Source organism: Bubalus bubalis, chromosome 5 (assembly GCF_019923935.1).
Source record: "Bubalus bubalis isolate 160015118507 breed Murrah chromosome 5, NDDB_SH_1, whole genome shotgun sequence".
In the NCBI taxonomy this organism is placed as follows: domain Eukaryota; kingdom Metazoa; phylum Chordata; class Mammalia; order Artiodactyla; family Bovidae; genus Bubalus; species Bubalus bubalis.
In genome coordinates this window covers 95,372,832-95,386,417 of record NC_059161.1, presented here as the reverse complement: position 1 = coordinate 95,386,417, position 13,586 = coordinate 95,372,832, and the positions used below count along the sequence as shown (strand labels likewise).

The 13,586-nt window shown below is 37.8% G+C and overlaps 1 long non-coding RNA gene across 1 annotated transcript in view; it reads right to left on the bottom strand.

The window, feature by feature from the left end:
* The window catches only part of LOC112585150, a 382,398-nt gene that overhangs the window by 17,455 nt on the left and 351,357 nt on the right, over positions 1 to 13,586 (bottom strand). Inside the window, exon 4 of the long non-coding RNA XR_006551316.2 lies at positions 1,273 to 1,362. This is a non-coding gene — a long non-coding RNA (uncharacterized LOC112585150). The remainder of the gene's footprint in view (positions 1 to 1,272; positions 1,363 to 13,586) is intronic.

The following is a 13,586-nucleotide window of genomic DNA, read 5'->3' as shown; positions in this document are numbered from 1 at the left end:
AATGTTTCTCCCCAAAGGGGAAGAAAGTTCTAGAATTTGATAGAGCAACCAAAACGCCCAACAAAGTGAATCAAATGACTTCAGGAAAATTTATTTGTTTCTTCTGTGGCAACATATGGGCTAACTTTAAGGATACTAAACATTTGTCCCTATTGGATGAGTTTCAAGGCTTCAAAGCCATAACAGGATTATAAAGCTCAGGAGGCCTCCCCTTCCCTCCACTCATCTCTGCAATAATCCTATTTTGCCTGTAAGGGGACCACCTTATAATTTGCTTCTTTGTTCTCCTTTTTAGGTCTTTTCTTGGGGAGACAGAATACACCAGTTAAAGCTTGAAATTTTAATTAAAAATATTCTAAGTGACAAGAAAAGAAAATGTTTAGCCTTAAAGGGACACAAAATCTTAAAATAAATTGCAGTTTTCTCACTCGGGTGTGATATGTTGGACACCTGATTTCAGAACAATGGCTACATGTAGATACAAACAGGCTTTGTAGCATTCTGAACTTCTCCAAATCCAAAATTCAGCATCAATTCAAAATTTTCTTAAATCTGAATGTGGGGCAAGAAGCAACAGTTAAAAACCTGTATGGAAATACTGATTGGTTCAGAATTGAGAAAGAAGTACAACAGAGATGTCTGCTCTCACCCTGCTTATTTAACCTATATGCTGCATCATGAGAAATTCCAGGCTGGATGAATTATAAGCTGGAGTCAAGACAGGCAGGAGAAATACCAACAACCTAAGATATGTGGATGATATCACTCCAGTGGCAGAAAGCAAAGAGGAACTAAAGAGCCTCTTGATGAGGGTGAAGAAGGAGAGTGAAAGAGCCAGCTTAAAATTGAATATTAAAAAAAAAAAAAAAAAAAAAACTAAGATCATGGCATCTGGCCCCCTTACTGCATGGCGAGTAGAAGAGGAAATGGTGGAAGTAGTGACAGATTTCCTCTTCTTGGGTTCTAAATCTCTGTGCATGGTGACTGCAGACATGAAATCAGAAGATGATTGCTCTCGATAGGAAAGCTATGACAAACCTAGGCTGCGTTTTGAAAAGCAGAGACATTACTTGCTGACAAAGGTCCATATAGTCAAGGCTATGGTCTTCCCAACTGTCACTTACAATTGTGAGAGCTGGACCATAAAGAAGGCAGAATGCCCAAGAACAGATGCCTTCGAACTGTGGTGCTGGACAAGACTCTTGCGAGTTCCTTGGACAGCAAGTAGATCAAACCAGTCAATCTTAAGGGAAATCAACCCTGGATACTCACTGGAAGGACTGATGCTCAAGCTGCAGCTCCAGTATCCTGGTCACTCGATGCAAATAGACTCGTTGGAAAAGTCCCTGATGCTGGGAAAGACTGAGGGCAGAAGGAGAAGAGGGCTTCAGAGGATGATATGGCTCGATCCCATCACCAATGCAATGGACATGAACTTTGGCAAACTTTGGAAGATAGTAAGGGAAGGGAGGCCTGGGGTGCTGCAGTTCATGAGGTTCACAAATAGTTGGAAATGACTGGGAGACTGAACAAAAACAGAATTTTTATTAGGTCAGCTGGCCACTGCCAAAATTATATTTCAAATAGCCCTCTTATGACCCAATACCTGTTTGTTTTAGTAAAACCAATAGACCTGACCCTATCATTTGGGAAGATCAGGATGACATAGCTATTGAAACCCTAATGGAACACTAGATAAATTTTTCTGCCCTTAATATCTAAATTGTCAACTTTCCTTTTTTCTTTTTTTTATATTTGTAAAAGAAGAAAATGTCCTTGGTGTAGTTGCCCAAAAGCATAGGGACAACATTGACCCATAGAGTATTATAACCAACAGCTAGACCCTGTAAGACAAAGATCACCTCCTTCCCTCAGAGCCTTTCTTTCTACTGCCCTTTTAGCCAAGATCCTGGAAGAAAGTCATGAGATTCCTTCTAACCATCTTTGTACCTCACGCAGTTGAAGCTCTCCTGAATCCCATCATACTTAACACCTTTCAGCTAGTCATCTACAGATCACCTCCAGACTTGATGACTTATAGGAAATTCCTCTAAATAATGCTGATTTTATTATTATTTACTGATTGTTCTTATTTAAAAGATATTTAGAAGAAAAAAAAAAGGTCAGTATATGCTGGGTATGCTACTGCAAATCCTTTTGAAGTCAATGAGGCAAAACCCATGCTCTCAGCTACCTCAGCTCAATAGGACACTCTTAACAAGGCCTACATTAGCAAAGGGCAAAAATGCAAGTATCTCTACTGACAATAGGAATCCTTAAAGTATCTCAAGACTTTGGAATATTATAGAAACAGTGAGGCTTCCTCATTTCCTGTGGAAAACATGTCCAGGAATTATTAGATTCTATACTCTTGCCAGCTGCTGTGGCCATTATCAAGTTCCCTGGAAATCCCAAACTTCATTCCCTACAGGCTAAAGGAAACCATCCTGCTGATATTTCTGCCAAATGTTACTCTCAAGGAACCAACAATTCAACCTCTGTTGTGATCCAAAGGGGTGTTCCCCTAAATGATAATTTAGAACTAGAAATGTCCAACCGTTGGCCTCAGAAAAGGGAAAACAAAATTGGAAATTTCATAACTATTGTTTTGATAAAAGGAACTCTGGCTTGGGCTAAATAACAATCCAGTCTTGCCAAAGACTCTAACATTTTCATCATTTTCCACTGCATATTCATTAAACCACTGGTCTTCAATACTGGTGTGTAGAAGTTACCAGGTCACAAAGAGTGCCAAGTTTGTTTGCCCCACCTTCCTGAAGTACAATTCAGAAACGGGCCATTTGAGGTTTAGCTGTTGGATTTTATAGAACTACCCTCATCTCATTCATATAAATATGTCTTGGTAAGGAAAGGATTTATATATTTTCTCAGTAGATTGAAGCTTTTTCTCATAGACAGGCTACCACTATTTCTGTGACTAAAATGCTACCAGAAAAGGCTGTCTCCACTTGGAAAGCTCCCTTAAACTTCATCGTGACTGGGAGATTCACTTCACCAGTCAAGTGATTCCACAAGTCTGTGCTGTTTGGCTGGTTTTCAGCACTTTCACTGTGCTTACCATCTTCAATCCTCAGGGATAATTGAAAGCACTAATGGCGTTATTAAACCTCTATCGGCAAAACTGTAGAAAACTTTCAAATACCCTGTCCAGAGGACTGTCATTAGTCCTTCTAAATCTCACGTATACCCCTTTTGGAACTCATAAGTCCCCCCAATTTTGAGATAATCCCAGGATGCCTGATATACTTTGTTCTTGCCTCCTTTGATTAACAGATGATTAAAGAAGATACATTTCAATATCATACAGGCATAATTGTTTCTGTTGTAAATAAGCATGTTTCAGTAGAGTAGTCTTTTCACTGTGCCTTTCTGTGAGATGAAGACCTTAAACATCATTCCTTAACCCCATTGGAAAGGCCCCTATCAGGTACAGCTAAGTAACACTTGTGCTATAATACTTCAAGGAATAGACACTTGGATTCATGTATCACCTCTAAGAGAACAATAAGCCCTGACTGGACCCACACATGATCTGGCAACCTGAAAGAAAGATTTCCAGGAATTGAAGCAGACAGCACCCAACAGATAGGTTTCCCAAGATGCACAAACCAGGTTTGCATACCTTTTTCTTGCTGTTATCTTCACTCTCTCTTTCTTGGTCCAATCTACTGAAAAAGGGGAAAATCTTTCTGATTGTTGGAGTTGTTGCACAAAAGTCAGTCTGTTCATGATATCAGAGATCCCTTAGTCTTCTCTTTAATCCCAAATGATAACCCTCAAGACTATGGATGTTACGGATATGATTAGGTTGATATGAAGAGGTGTTCTCATATGTTGTTGCACATTTGCAAATCATTACCTGAAAATTCATGGTCCTTTGACCTCTTTAGCTGGTTAACTTCAGCTTTGGCTCCTGCTTTCTTGTTATTACAAAAACTAGGGGCTTTATTCTGCTAAATAATGGGAGAACTGGGAGGCTTGTGCCTGTTGGCTTTTAAATCTTTGCAGAAGTAATACACTAAAAAGAATGATAATCTCTAATGCTTATCTCTGGTGGAAAATGCCTGAGAGTTCTCCCCCTACCCTTTCATGTTATGCAAATATGTCCTTCCTGGTTCCAATCTGTGCACCTTCCCTCCAATGTGGGGATGTGGGACATGACCACCAGAAAAGGTTCTTTCTAACATCAAAAGATGAAACCATCAAATATGACAAATCAGACTGTTGATCAGCAGTGCTTCAAGGAAACATCTTGATCAAAAGTGAAAACTGTAAAAATAAATCTTTTTTAAAATAGAGTCTGGAAGCCCTGAAGGGGAAGCTCTCATGCACCACCATTTAGATCCCAGTAATAGGAAGGAAGAATTTTTCCTTGCTCAGCAACAGTCCAGCCAATGAGAAAGTGTTGTCATCCTGGACTCTGAAACAGCCCTTCACAACTGCCTTTTCTCTTTTGTAAAAGCAAGCCCCTCTCCTGTGTTATCCAGACTTGACTATGGTTTGCTTTAGTTTGATTGTTCTGAATTGCAACTCTCTCAGTTCAGTTCAGTTCAGTCGCTCAGTCGTGTCCGACTCTTTGCGACCCCATGAGTCGCAGCAACTCTCTACTCTTCCCAGATTAACTTTTTTTTTTTTTTTAATGTAAAGTAACAGTCTATTTGTGTGCATGTGTGTGTGAGTGTGTGTGTGTTTATTTTAAGGTAAACAAACTAAATTATGGATGTGAATTAGCAAACTCATTGGCCTATTCTTGTACTGAATTAATATTTTTTAAAAAATTCAGTCAAATTTATGGAAAAGTATCAAGCAAACATATCTAAAAGAGGACATAGCAAAGGGGAGAAAATTATTGCTATAAATATAGTAGAAAAGGTTGATAATTTTGATATACAAAAAGCTCTTAGAAATCGATTTAAAAGCTCACTAAGATTCCCTTAGAAAAATGGGCAAAGAATCCAAGAAGGTAATTGTCAAGAAAAAAATTAAATACCAAATAAATACATGAAAAAGGTCAGTCTTTTTAATTTACAAAATGAGCTTTTTTTTTCACTTATTACAGAGTGCTTTCCATGATGTGGTGGCTCTCTCATACAGGGCTGCTGGAACCTCCTGTTACTATAACCTAATGAGACCCCTAATTACTGTAACCTTTATAGAGAGCACATTGTCAATATGTACCTAGACCTTTAACAATGGTCACAGATCTGGGCCTACTAATTCATGGATAGGATATAACCAGAAATGCTGCATAATTGTTATGTATGAAGTTGTTCAAGCATATCTTAATTGAAATAGTAAAAAAAAAAAAGTAAAAAAAAAATCAGTGTATAACAAGCACAGAATTTAAGAACAAAGAATATTTAGTGAAAAAAAATGCAACAAATGTTATGTGAAAACAGCAATTTGAGACATGTATGGTATGTATGTGTTATTGATTACACAGCTGGGTTATTAATGAGCTTGACCCATTAAGGCTCAATTTGAAAGGTCTTTCACTTTCCCCAGACACTGCATTCAACTGGCTATGTCACCTCTTTTTTCACACTAACTGGATGGTATCTTTGGCATGTCACATAGCTGTCTAGTGATTAAAATATTCTTTTTTTCAGGAATTAAGAAGTTTAGTTCACAATGGCTGCACTGGGAGAAACATTGTAATGCCTTCAACTCATGAAATCCATTCAAGTGCATTTCTTAAAAATAAGGAAAAATGTTTTCCAACAAGCTTTTAATTTTGGAATTGCAGATGAAGTGAAAGTCACTCAGTCATGTCTGACTCTTTGTGACCCCATAGACTATACAGTCCATGGGATTCTCCACATCAGAACACTGGAGTAGATAGCCTTTCCCTTCTCCAAGGGAATCTTTCCAACCCAGGGATCAAACCCAGGTCTCCTGCATTGAAGGCGGATTCTTTACCAGCTTTACCAGCTGAGCTACAAGGGGAAGCCCCTTGCAGATAACTGCAGATAATTTCTGCTTTATTTTTTGTTATTGCATCTTACAGTTTTCTAGTCATCTAGTCTTTATAAGAACAAAATAAGAACTACTAAGTAATTCAATTTTTTTGGTACCAAAGTATATTATTCATATCATGTAAAATATAGTATAATATACTTGAAGAAAATAATCACTTGTATTTTTAATTAAAAAAATTGAGTACTTAATAAAATTATATTATTTATTTAGATAAAGGTCCAAACAAGTAAATAGATTAATCAATACTGATCATTGAGAGGGAAAAAGAAAATCAGACTTGGGGTAGAATTTCAGACTTGGGGTGAAAATTCTAAGTTATGAAAAATGTGATATAACCATAACTTTATTACCACTACTGCTTCTACTTGATAGAACTGCACCGTAACTGCTCACTGTGGGATTAGTTTTCAAGTTTTAGCCCATGATATCTCTGAAAATATGAACTGCTTATTTCAGACGGAGGCTTAGAAAGGTAGTATATTTTTTACCATGTTTACTCAACTAGATAGTTGGCACAACATTGGTATTCAAACTCTGCTTGGAATAACTAAAGATCATGTACTTTCCATTGCCTCAGACTTGAAAAAAAATTTATTAGGAGAAAAATGGAGCATGATATCATCATAATATTCAAAATGCCCTCTCTTGCCAAGGTGAAAAAGCACCACGGATAAATGGCTCTGGATAATCAAAGTACTTTAGATTATTGTTATCTGGCATTTTAGATAAAGAAGATGGTTAACGTAAGGATATAGAATATGTATAAGATAGATAATAGAGCAGCATAAAATGTTCCAGTGTAGAACTTACTTTGTTTTGTAAAGGGTGATTTAATTATTACAGTTTGCTAAGTCCACCTTTTATAGAGATTAACAAGGCAGAATGCTGTAGTCACACAGTGAGTCCCATGACTGGCACGAATCTAACAAGAACCAGTCACTTCATTCGATTTCTTTCTTCCTCCAAAATGCAATTAACAGACTGTGATTAGTTGAACAAATTCCAAATTGTATTCAAATGAAAGCAATTTACCCAGAGTCTGGGTCCAACAGGTGATCATTTCAAAGCTCCTGGAAGAATTGGACGGTTTCATCTAATTGTTCTCAGGATGAAATGGATTTAAATGCATGGTTCCAACAGGCCCCTCCATGCACAGCCCATATGGTGGTTCAGTGCTAGCCTTTCAGCTTCATTAGCCCAAAGGGCAGTCTGAGTATATTTTATGATGAATAAAAATGCTTCAATCTAGCACAAAATAACAGCTGAAATTTTCTAATAATAAGGCAAAGACAGTTGTAGGTGTATGCATATACATGAGGAATGCTTGTATTGGGAAGGAGGGTAGATACAAAAGACTAATAATAAAAATTCTTTGTGTGCTAGATTTGGAAAACTTGAAAACATTTCACTTACTTTGTATTGTGATAATAGAAGTGTGAAATATGCATTATTTCCTCCATTATTTCAAGGAAGAAACCAAGGCTCAGAAGGAATTAATAATTAATTACATGTGGTTTGAACATGAAGAAGCGGGATATTCAAAACCACATATAAATATTTAACACTACCTTTTTGGTATTCAAGGTGTGTCTTTTTCTTTGCTCTCTACCAGGTTGCATTTATTTATATTCCAAGCACCATAGGAATGTGACTGAAAGCATTTGTCTTCCATTCACCTAAGTTAATTTTCAGACAGTTCAGTTGTTCAGTCGTGTCCAACTCTTTGCCACCCCGTGGACTGCAGCACGCCAGGCTTCCCTGTCTATCACCAACTGCTGGAGCTTGCTGAAACTCATGTCCATCAAGTCGGTGATGCCATCTCATCCTCTGTCTTCCCCTTCTCCTCCTGTCCTTAATCTTTCCTATCATCAGGGTCTTTTCCAATGAGTCAGTTCTTCACATCAGGTGGCTAAAGGATTGGAGCTTCAGCTTCAGTCCTTCCAATGAATATTCAGGACTGATTTCCTTTTGGATGGACTGGTTGGATCTCCTTGCAATCCAAGGGATGCTCTAGAGTCTTCTCCAACACCACAGTTCAAAAGCATCAATTTTTTGGTGCTCAGCTTTCTTTATGGTCCAGCTCTCATCCAGACATGACAACTGGAAAAACCATAGCTTTGACTAGACGGACCTTTGTTGGCAAAGTAATGTCTCTGCTTTTTAGGTTTATCATAGCTTTTCTTCCAAGGAGCAAGCATCTTTTAATATCATGGCTGTAGTCACCATCTGCAGTGATTTTGGAGCCAAAGAAAATAAAATCTGTTACTTTTTCCACTGTGAGTGAGTGAGTGAAATCGCTCAGTCGTGTCCAACTCTTTGGGACCCCATGGACTGTAGCCTACCAGGCTTCTCTGTCCATGGGATTCTCCAGGCAAGAATACTGGAGTGGGTTACCATTTCCTTTTCCAGGGGATCTTCCCGATCCAGGGATCAAACCCGGGTCTTCTGCATTGAAGGCAGACGCTTTAACCTCTGAGCCACCAGGGAAGCTATCCCTATCTATTTGCCATGATTGATGAAACTGGCTGCCATGATCTTTGTTTTTTTTGAATGTTGAGTTTTAAGCTGACTTTTTCACTCTCCTTTTTCACTTTCATCAAGAAACTCTTTAGTTTCTCTTCACTTTCTGCCCTAAGAGTGGTATCATGTGCATATCTGAACTTACTGATATTTCTCCCTACAATCTTGATTCCAGCTTGTGCTTCATCCAGCCTGGTATTTTGCATGATGTACTTTGCATATAGCTTAAATAAGCAAAGTGACAATAAACAGCCTTGATGTACTCCTTTCCCAATTTGAAAGCAGTCTGTTTTTCCATGTCTGTTTCTAACTCTTGCTTCTTGATCTGCATACAGCTTTCTCAGCAGGCAGGTTAGGTGGTCTGGTATTCCCATCTCTTTAATAATTTTCCAGTTCATTGTGATCCACACAGTCAAAGGCTTTAGCACAGTCAATGAAACAGAAGTAGTTCTTTTTTCTGAAATTCTCTTGATTTTTCAATGATCCAATGGATGTTGGCAATTCAATTGCTGGTTCCTCTGCCTTTTCTCAGTTCCGTTTGAATATCTTGAAGTTCTCAGTTCACATCCTGTTGAAGACTCTCTTGGAAAATTTTTCCTTTTCTCCTTTGCCTTTTGCTTCTCTTCTTTTCCCAGCTATTTGTAAGACCTCCTCAACCATTTTGCCTTTTTGCATTTCTTCTTCATGGGGATGGTTTTGATCACCATCTCCTGTGCAATGTTACAAACTTCCGTCCATATTCTTCAGGCACTCTAACTATCAGATATAATCACTTGAATCTATTTGTCATTTTCACTGTATAATCATAACGGATTTGATTTAAGTCATACCTGAATGGTCTAGTGGTTTTCCCTACTTTCTTCAATTTAGGTCTGAATTTTGCAATAAGGAGTTCATTTTTTGAACCACAGTCAGTCCTGGTTTTGTTTCTACTGGCTGTATAGAGCTTCTCCATCTCTGGCTGCAAAGAATATAATCAATCTGATTTCAGTGTTGGCCATCTGGTGATGTTCATGTGTAAAGTCATCTCTTGTGCTCTTGAAGAGGGTGTTTGCTATGACCAGTGCATTCTCTTGGCAAAACTCTGTTAGCCTTTTCCCTGCTTCATTTTGTACTCCAAGGCCAAACTACCGGTTACTCCAGTTATCTCTTGACTGGAGTAAGAAATTTAATTTTAAAATGATATAAAGTTTTTGTTTTGTTTCCACTTCTGGATATAAAGAAGGAACTTAGAAGTTACCAATCCATTGTAACAGATTAAAAAAAAGTAAACAGATGGAAAGATCACAACACTTTGGATCTGTAAAAAAGGTAAGAACTTAGGTCAAATTGCCACTCCCATGACTGGAGAAAAAGACAAGTGAATACAGAAAGTCATGATTTACCAGATAATCAACTAATGAGTGAAAACTACCATGAGAATTAATACCCAGGTAGAAAAACCTAAACTGTAATTGATGATCTGCTGAAGGTCCAGCATGGACATATATGAAATTTTAAAATGTCAGTGGGATCCAGTTATAAGAGAGACTACATATTATTGTGCTTTTTATCTTCTGGAGCTTGACCAAGTTCTCACATTAAATAATAATAATAATAATAATCCCGGCATGCTGAGAAAAAAGGAACCACTGTAGATTATACCAGTATACTGTTCTCCTTGACAAGTCTGGCATTCAGAAGAAACTAGTCAACTAGAGGCTTATCTAAAGGGGGATTATCAGAGTCTCACTGAGATGGGTGAAGAGAAATACAAAATTAGCAATTATTTCCCACTTGAAGGGGGAGAAAGAGAAACAAACCTAAAAAAGAAAACAAACTGAGAAATACTTGTGAAATTCAGAGTCCACAGACACAGGCCCATTAAAAAACCAATACCTTTTGATAGAACTATAGAGTGTTTCCCTTCCTTTGTATCTTGCCACCACATTACCAAAGACTCATTTATAGCAGTTCCTTTTACCTGCATATCATGTATGACTTTAGAAAAAAAGTATAGCATACTAAAAGGGAACACACACATACACACACACAACTGGAAGAGATAGAACAATAATCAGAATCAGAAATACCATAGATACTTCCTTGGTGTTCCAGTGGGTAAAACTCCATGTCCCAATCCAGAGGGTCCTGGATTTGATTCCTGGTCAGGGAACTAGATCCCACATGCTGCAACTAAGATCCCACATGCTGCAAGTAAGATCCCACATGTTCTAACCAAGACCTTTGTGCTGTACTGTGCTTAGTCGCCCACTCGTGTCCAAGTCTTTGCAACCCCATGGACTACAGCCTGCCAGGCTCCTCTGTCTATGGGGATTCTCCAGGCAAGAATACTGGAGCCATCTGAGCCACCTGGGAAGCCCATGAATGCCGGAGCAGGTAGTCTAACCCTCTACAGGGGAACTTCCCAAACCAGGAATTGAACGGTGTTTCCTGCATTGCAGTCAGCTACCAGGGATGCCCAACTAAGGCTTAGCACAGCCTAAATAAATAAATATTTAAAAATAAATACTATAAATGCTGCAGTCTTCAGACTTGTGAGTTCAAACAGCCATGCTTGATATGCTAAAAGCTCTAATGGATGAGGTAGACGTCATTCAGGAACAGATGGACAGTATAAGCAAAGTGACAAAAATCTTAACAAAATAACCAAAAATAAATGCTAGATAGCAAAAGAACTGTAATAGAAATAAAGAATGATTTTGGTGAGTTTATTAGTAGACTACACATGATGTGGAAAGAATCTCTGAACTTGAAGACACAGGAATAGGAACAACCAAAAATTAAAAAGCAAAAAGAACAACAACTAAGAAAGAAAAAATAGAATATTCAAATATTTGAGGCCTTTGGGATGTCAACAAAAAGTATCAAATGTGTGTAATATACCATAAAGAGAAGAAAGGAACAGAAGAAATATTTGAAAAAAAAGTGATTGAGAATTTCTCCCAAATTAATGGTAGACAGAATACTATGGATTTAAAAAGCTCAGAGAACACCAAAGAGGAAAACTGCCAAAAACTAAGAACAAAATATATATATATAAACAGGAAAAAATACTTATAAAGGAACAAAGATAAGAATTATATTAAATTTATCCTCAGAAAGCACACAAGAAAGATGAGAATGGAATGCAAAATTTAGACATTTAAAGAAAAGAAGCATCAACCTAGAATACTATAATCTGCAAAACTATCTACCAAAGTAGAGGCTAAATAAAGACTGCTACTTGACATAAAGATGCACGATACTGGATGCTTGGGGCTGGTGCACTGGGATGACCCAGAGGGCTGGTACGGGGAGGGAGGAGGGAGGAGGGTTCAGGATGGGGAACACATGTATACCTGTGGCGGATTCATTTTGATATTTGGCAAAACTAATACAATTATGTAAAGTTTAAAAATAAAATAAAATTTAAAAAAAAAAGGAGACTGCATAAAGTTCAAGGGTTCAATCCAATAAGAAGATATAACAATTATAAATATATATGCAGCCAACATGGGAGCACTTCAATATCTAAGGTGAATACCAACATCTATAAATGGAGAAATCAACAGTAATGCAATAGTAGGAGACTTCAACATCCCACTTACATCAATGGACAGATCATACAGACAGAATCAAAAAGGAAATACAGGCTGTACATGATACATTAGACCAGATGGATTTAACTGATACTTATTAAGTACCCCATCTAAAAGCAGTAGGATACATATTTTCTCATGTGCATATGGAAGTTTCTCCAGGATTAACCACATGCTGCTGCTGCTGCTGCTGCTGCTAAGTCGCTTCAGTCGTGGCCGACTCTGTGCGACCCCTTAGACGGCAGCCCACCAGGCTCCCCTGTCCCTGGGATTCTCCAGGCAAGAACACTGGAGTGGGTTGCCATTTCCTTCTCTAACGCATGAAAGTGAAAAGGGAAAGTGAAGTCGCTCAGTCGTGTCCGACTCTTAGCGACCCCATGGACTGCAGCCTACCAGGATCCTTCATCCATGGGATTTTCCAGGCAAGAGCACTGCAGTGGGTCGCCATTGCCTTCTCCGGATTAACCACATACTGGACCACAAAATGACCCTTGGTAAATTTAAGAACATACAAATCATGTCAAAGCATTTCTGATCACAAGACTGTAAGAAATAAACTACAAAGGAAAAAAAAAAAAAAAAAAAACTTGGAAAAATCCCAAACACACTGAGGATAAATAACATGCTACTAAGGAAGCAATGCATCACTGAAAAAATCAAAGAGGAAATTAAAAAAGAATACTTAGAGGCAAATGAAGATGAAAGCATAACCTATGGGATGCAGCTGAAGCAATTCCAAGAGGAAAATTAATAGCAATATAATCTTATCTCAGGAAACAATAAAAAGCTCAACCTAACCTTACACCTAAAGTAACTAGGGAGAGTAGATCAAACAAAATCCAAAGTTAGTGAAAGGAAAGAAATCAAAAAGATCAGAGCATAAATAAATAGAAATGAAGAAAACAATAGAAAATATTAATGAAATGAAACTAAAAGTTGGTTCTTCAAAAATGCAAATCAAATTGATAAAACTTTAGCCTGATTTATCAAGCAAAAAAAAGGAGAGGAATCAAACCAATAAAATCAAAAATGAGAAAGGAGAAGTTACAACAGACACCAAGGAAATACAAGGAATCATAATAGACTATGACAATAATAGACTGCCAATAAAATGGACAATGTAGAGGAAATAAAGTATTCAGACTACTTGTGAAGTAGTATATGTTACTTTCAAAAATATATTTGTTGAAATATATAAATATATAAAATACAACTATATAAATATATATATAAACATATATATATATGTATATATATCAGTTCAGTTCAGCTCAGTTCAGTCACTCAGTCGTGTCCGACTCTTTGCAACTCCATGAATCGCAGCACGCCAGGCCTCCCTGTCCATCACCAACTCCCGGAGTTCACCCAGACTCACGTCCATTGAGTCCATGATGCCATCCAGCCATCTCATCCTCTGTCGTCCCCTTCTCCTCCTGCCCCCAATCCAACCCAGCATCAGAATCTTTTCCAATGACTCAACTCTTC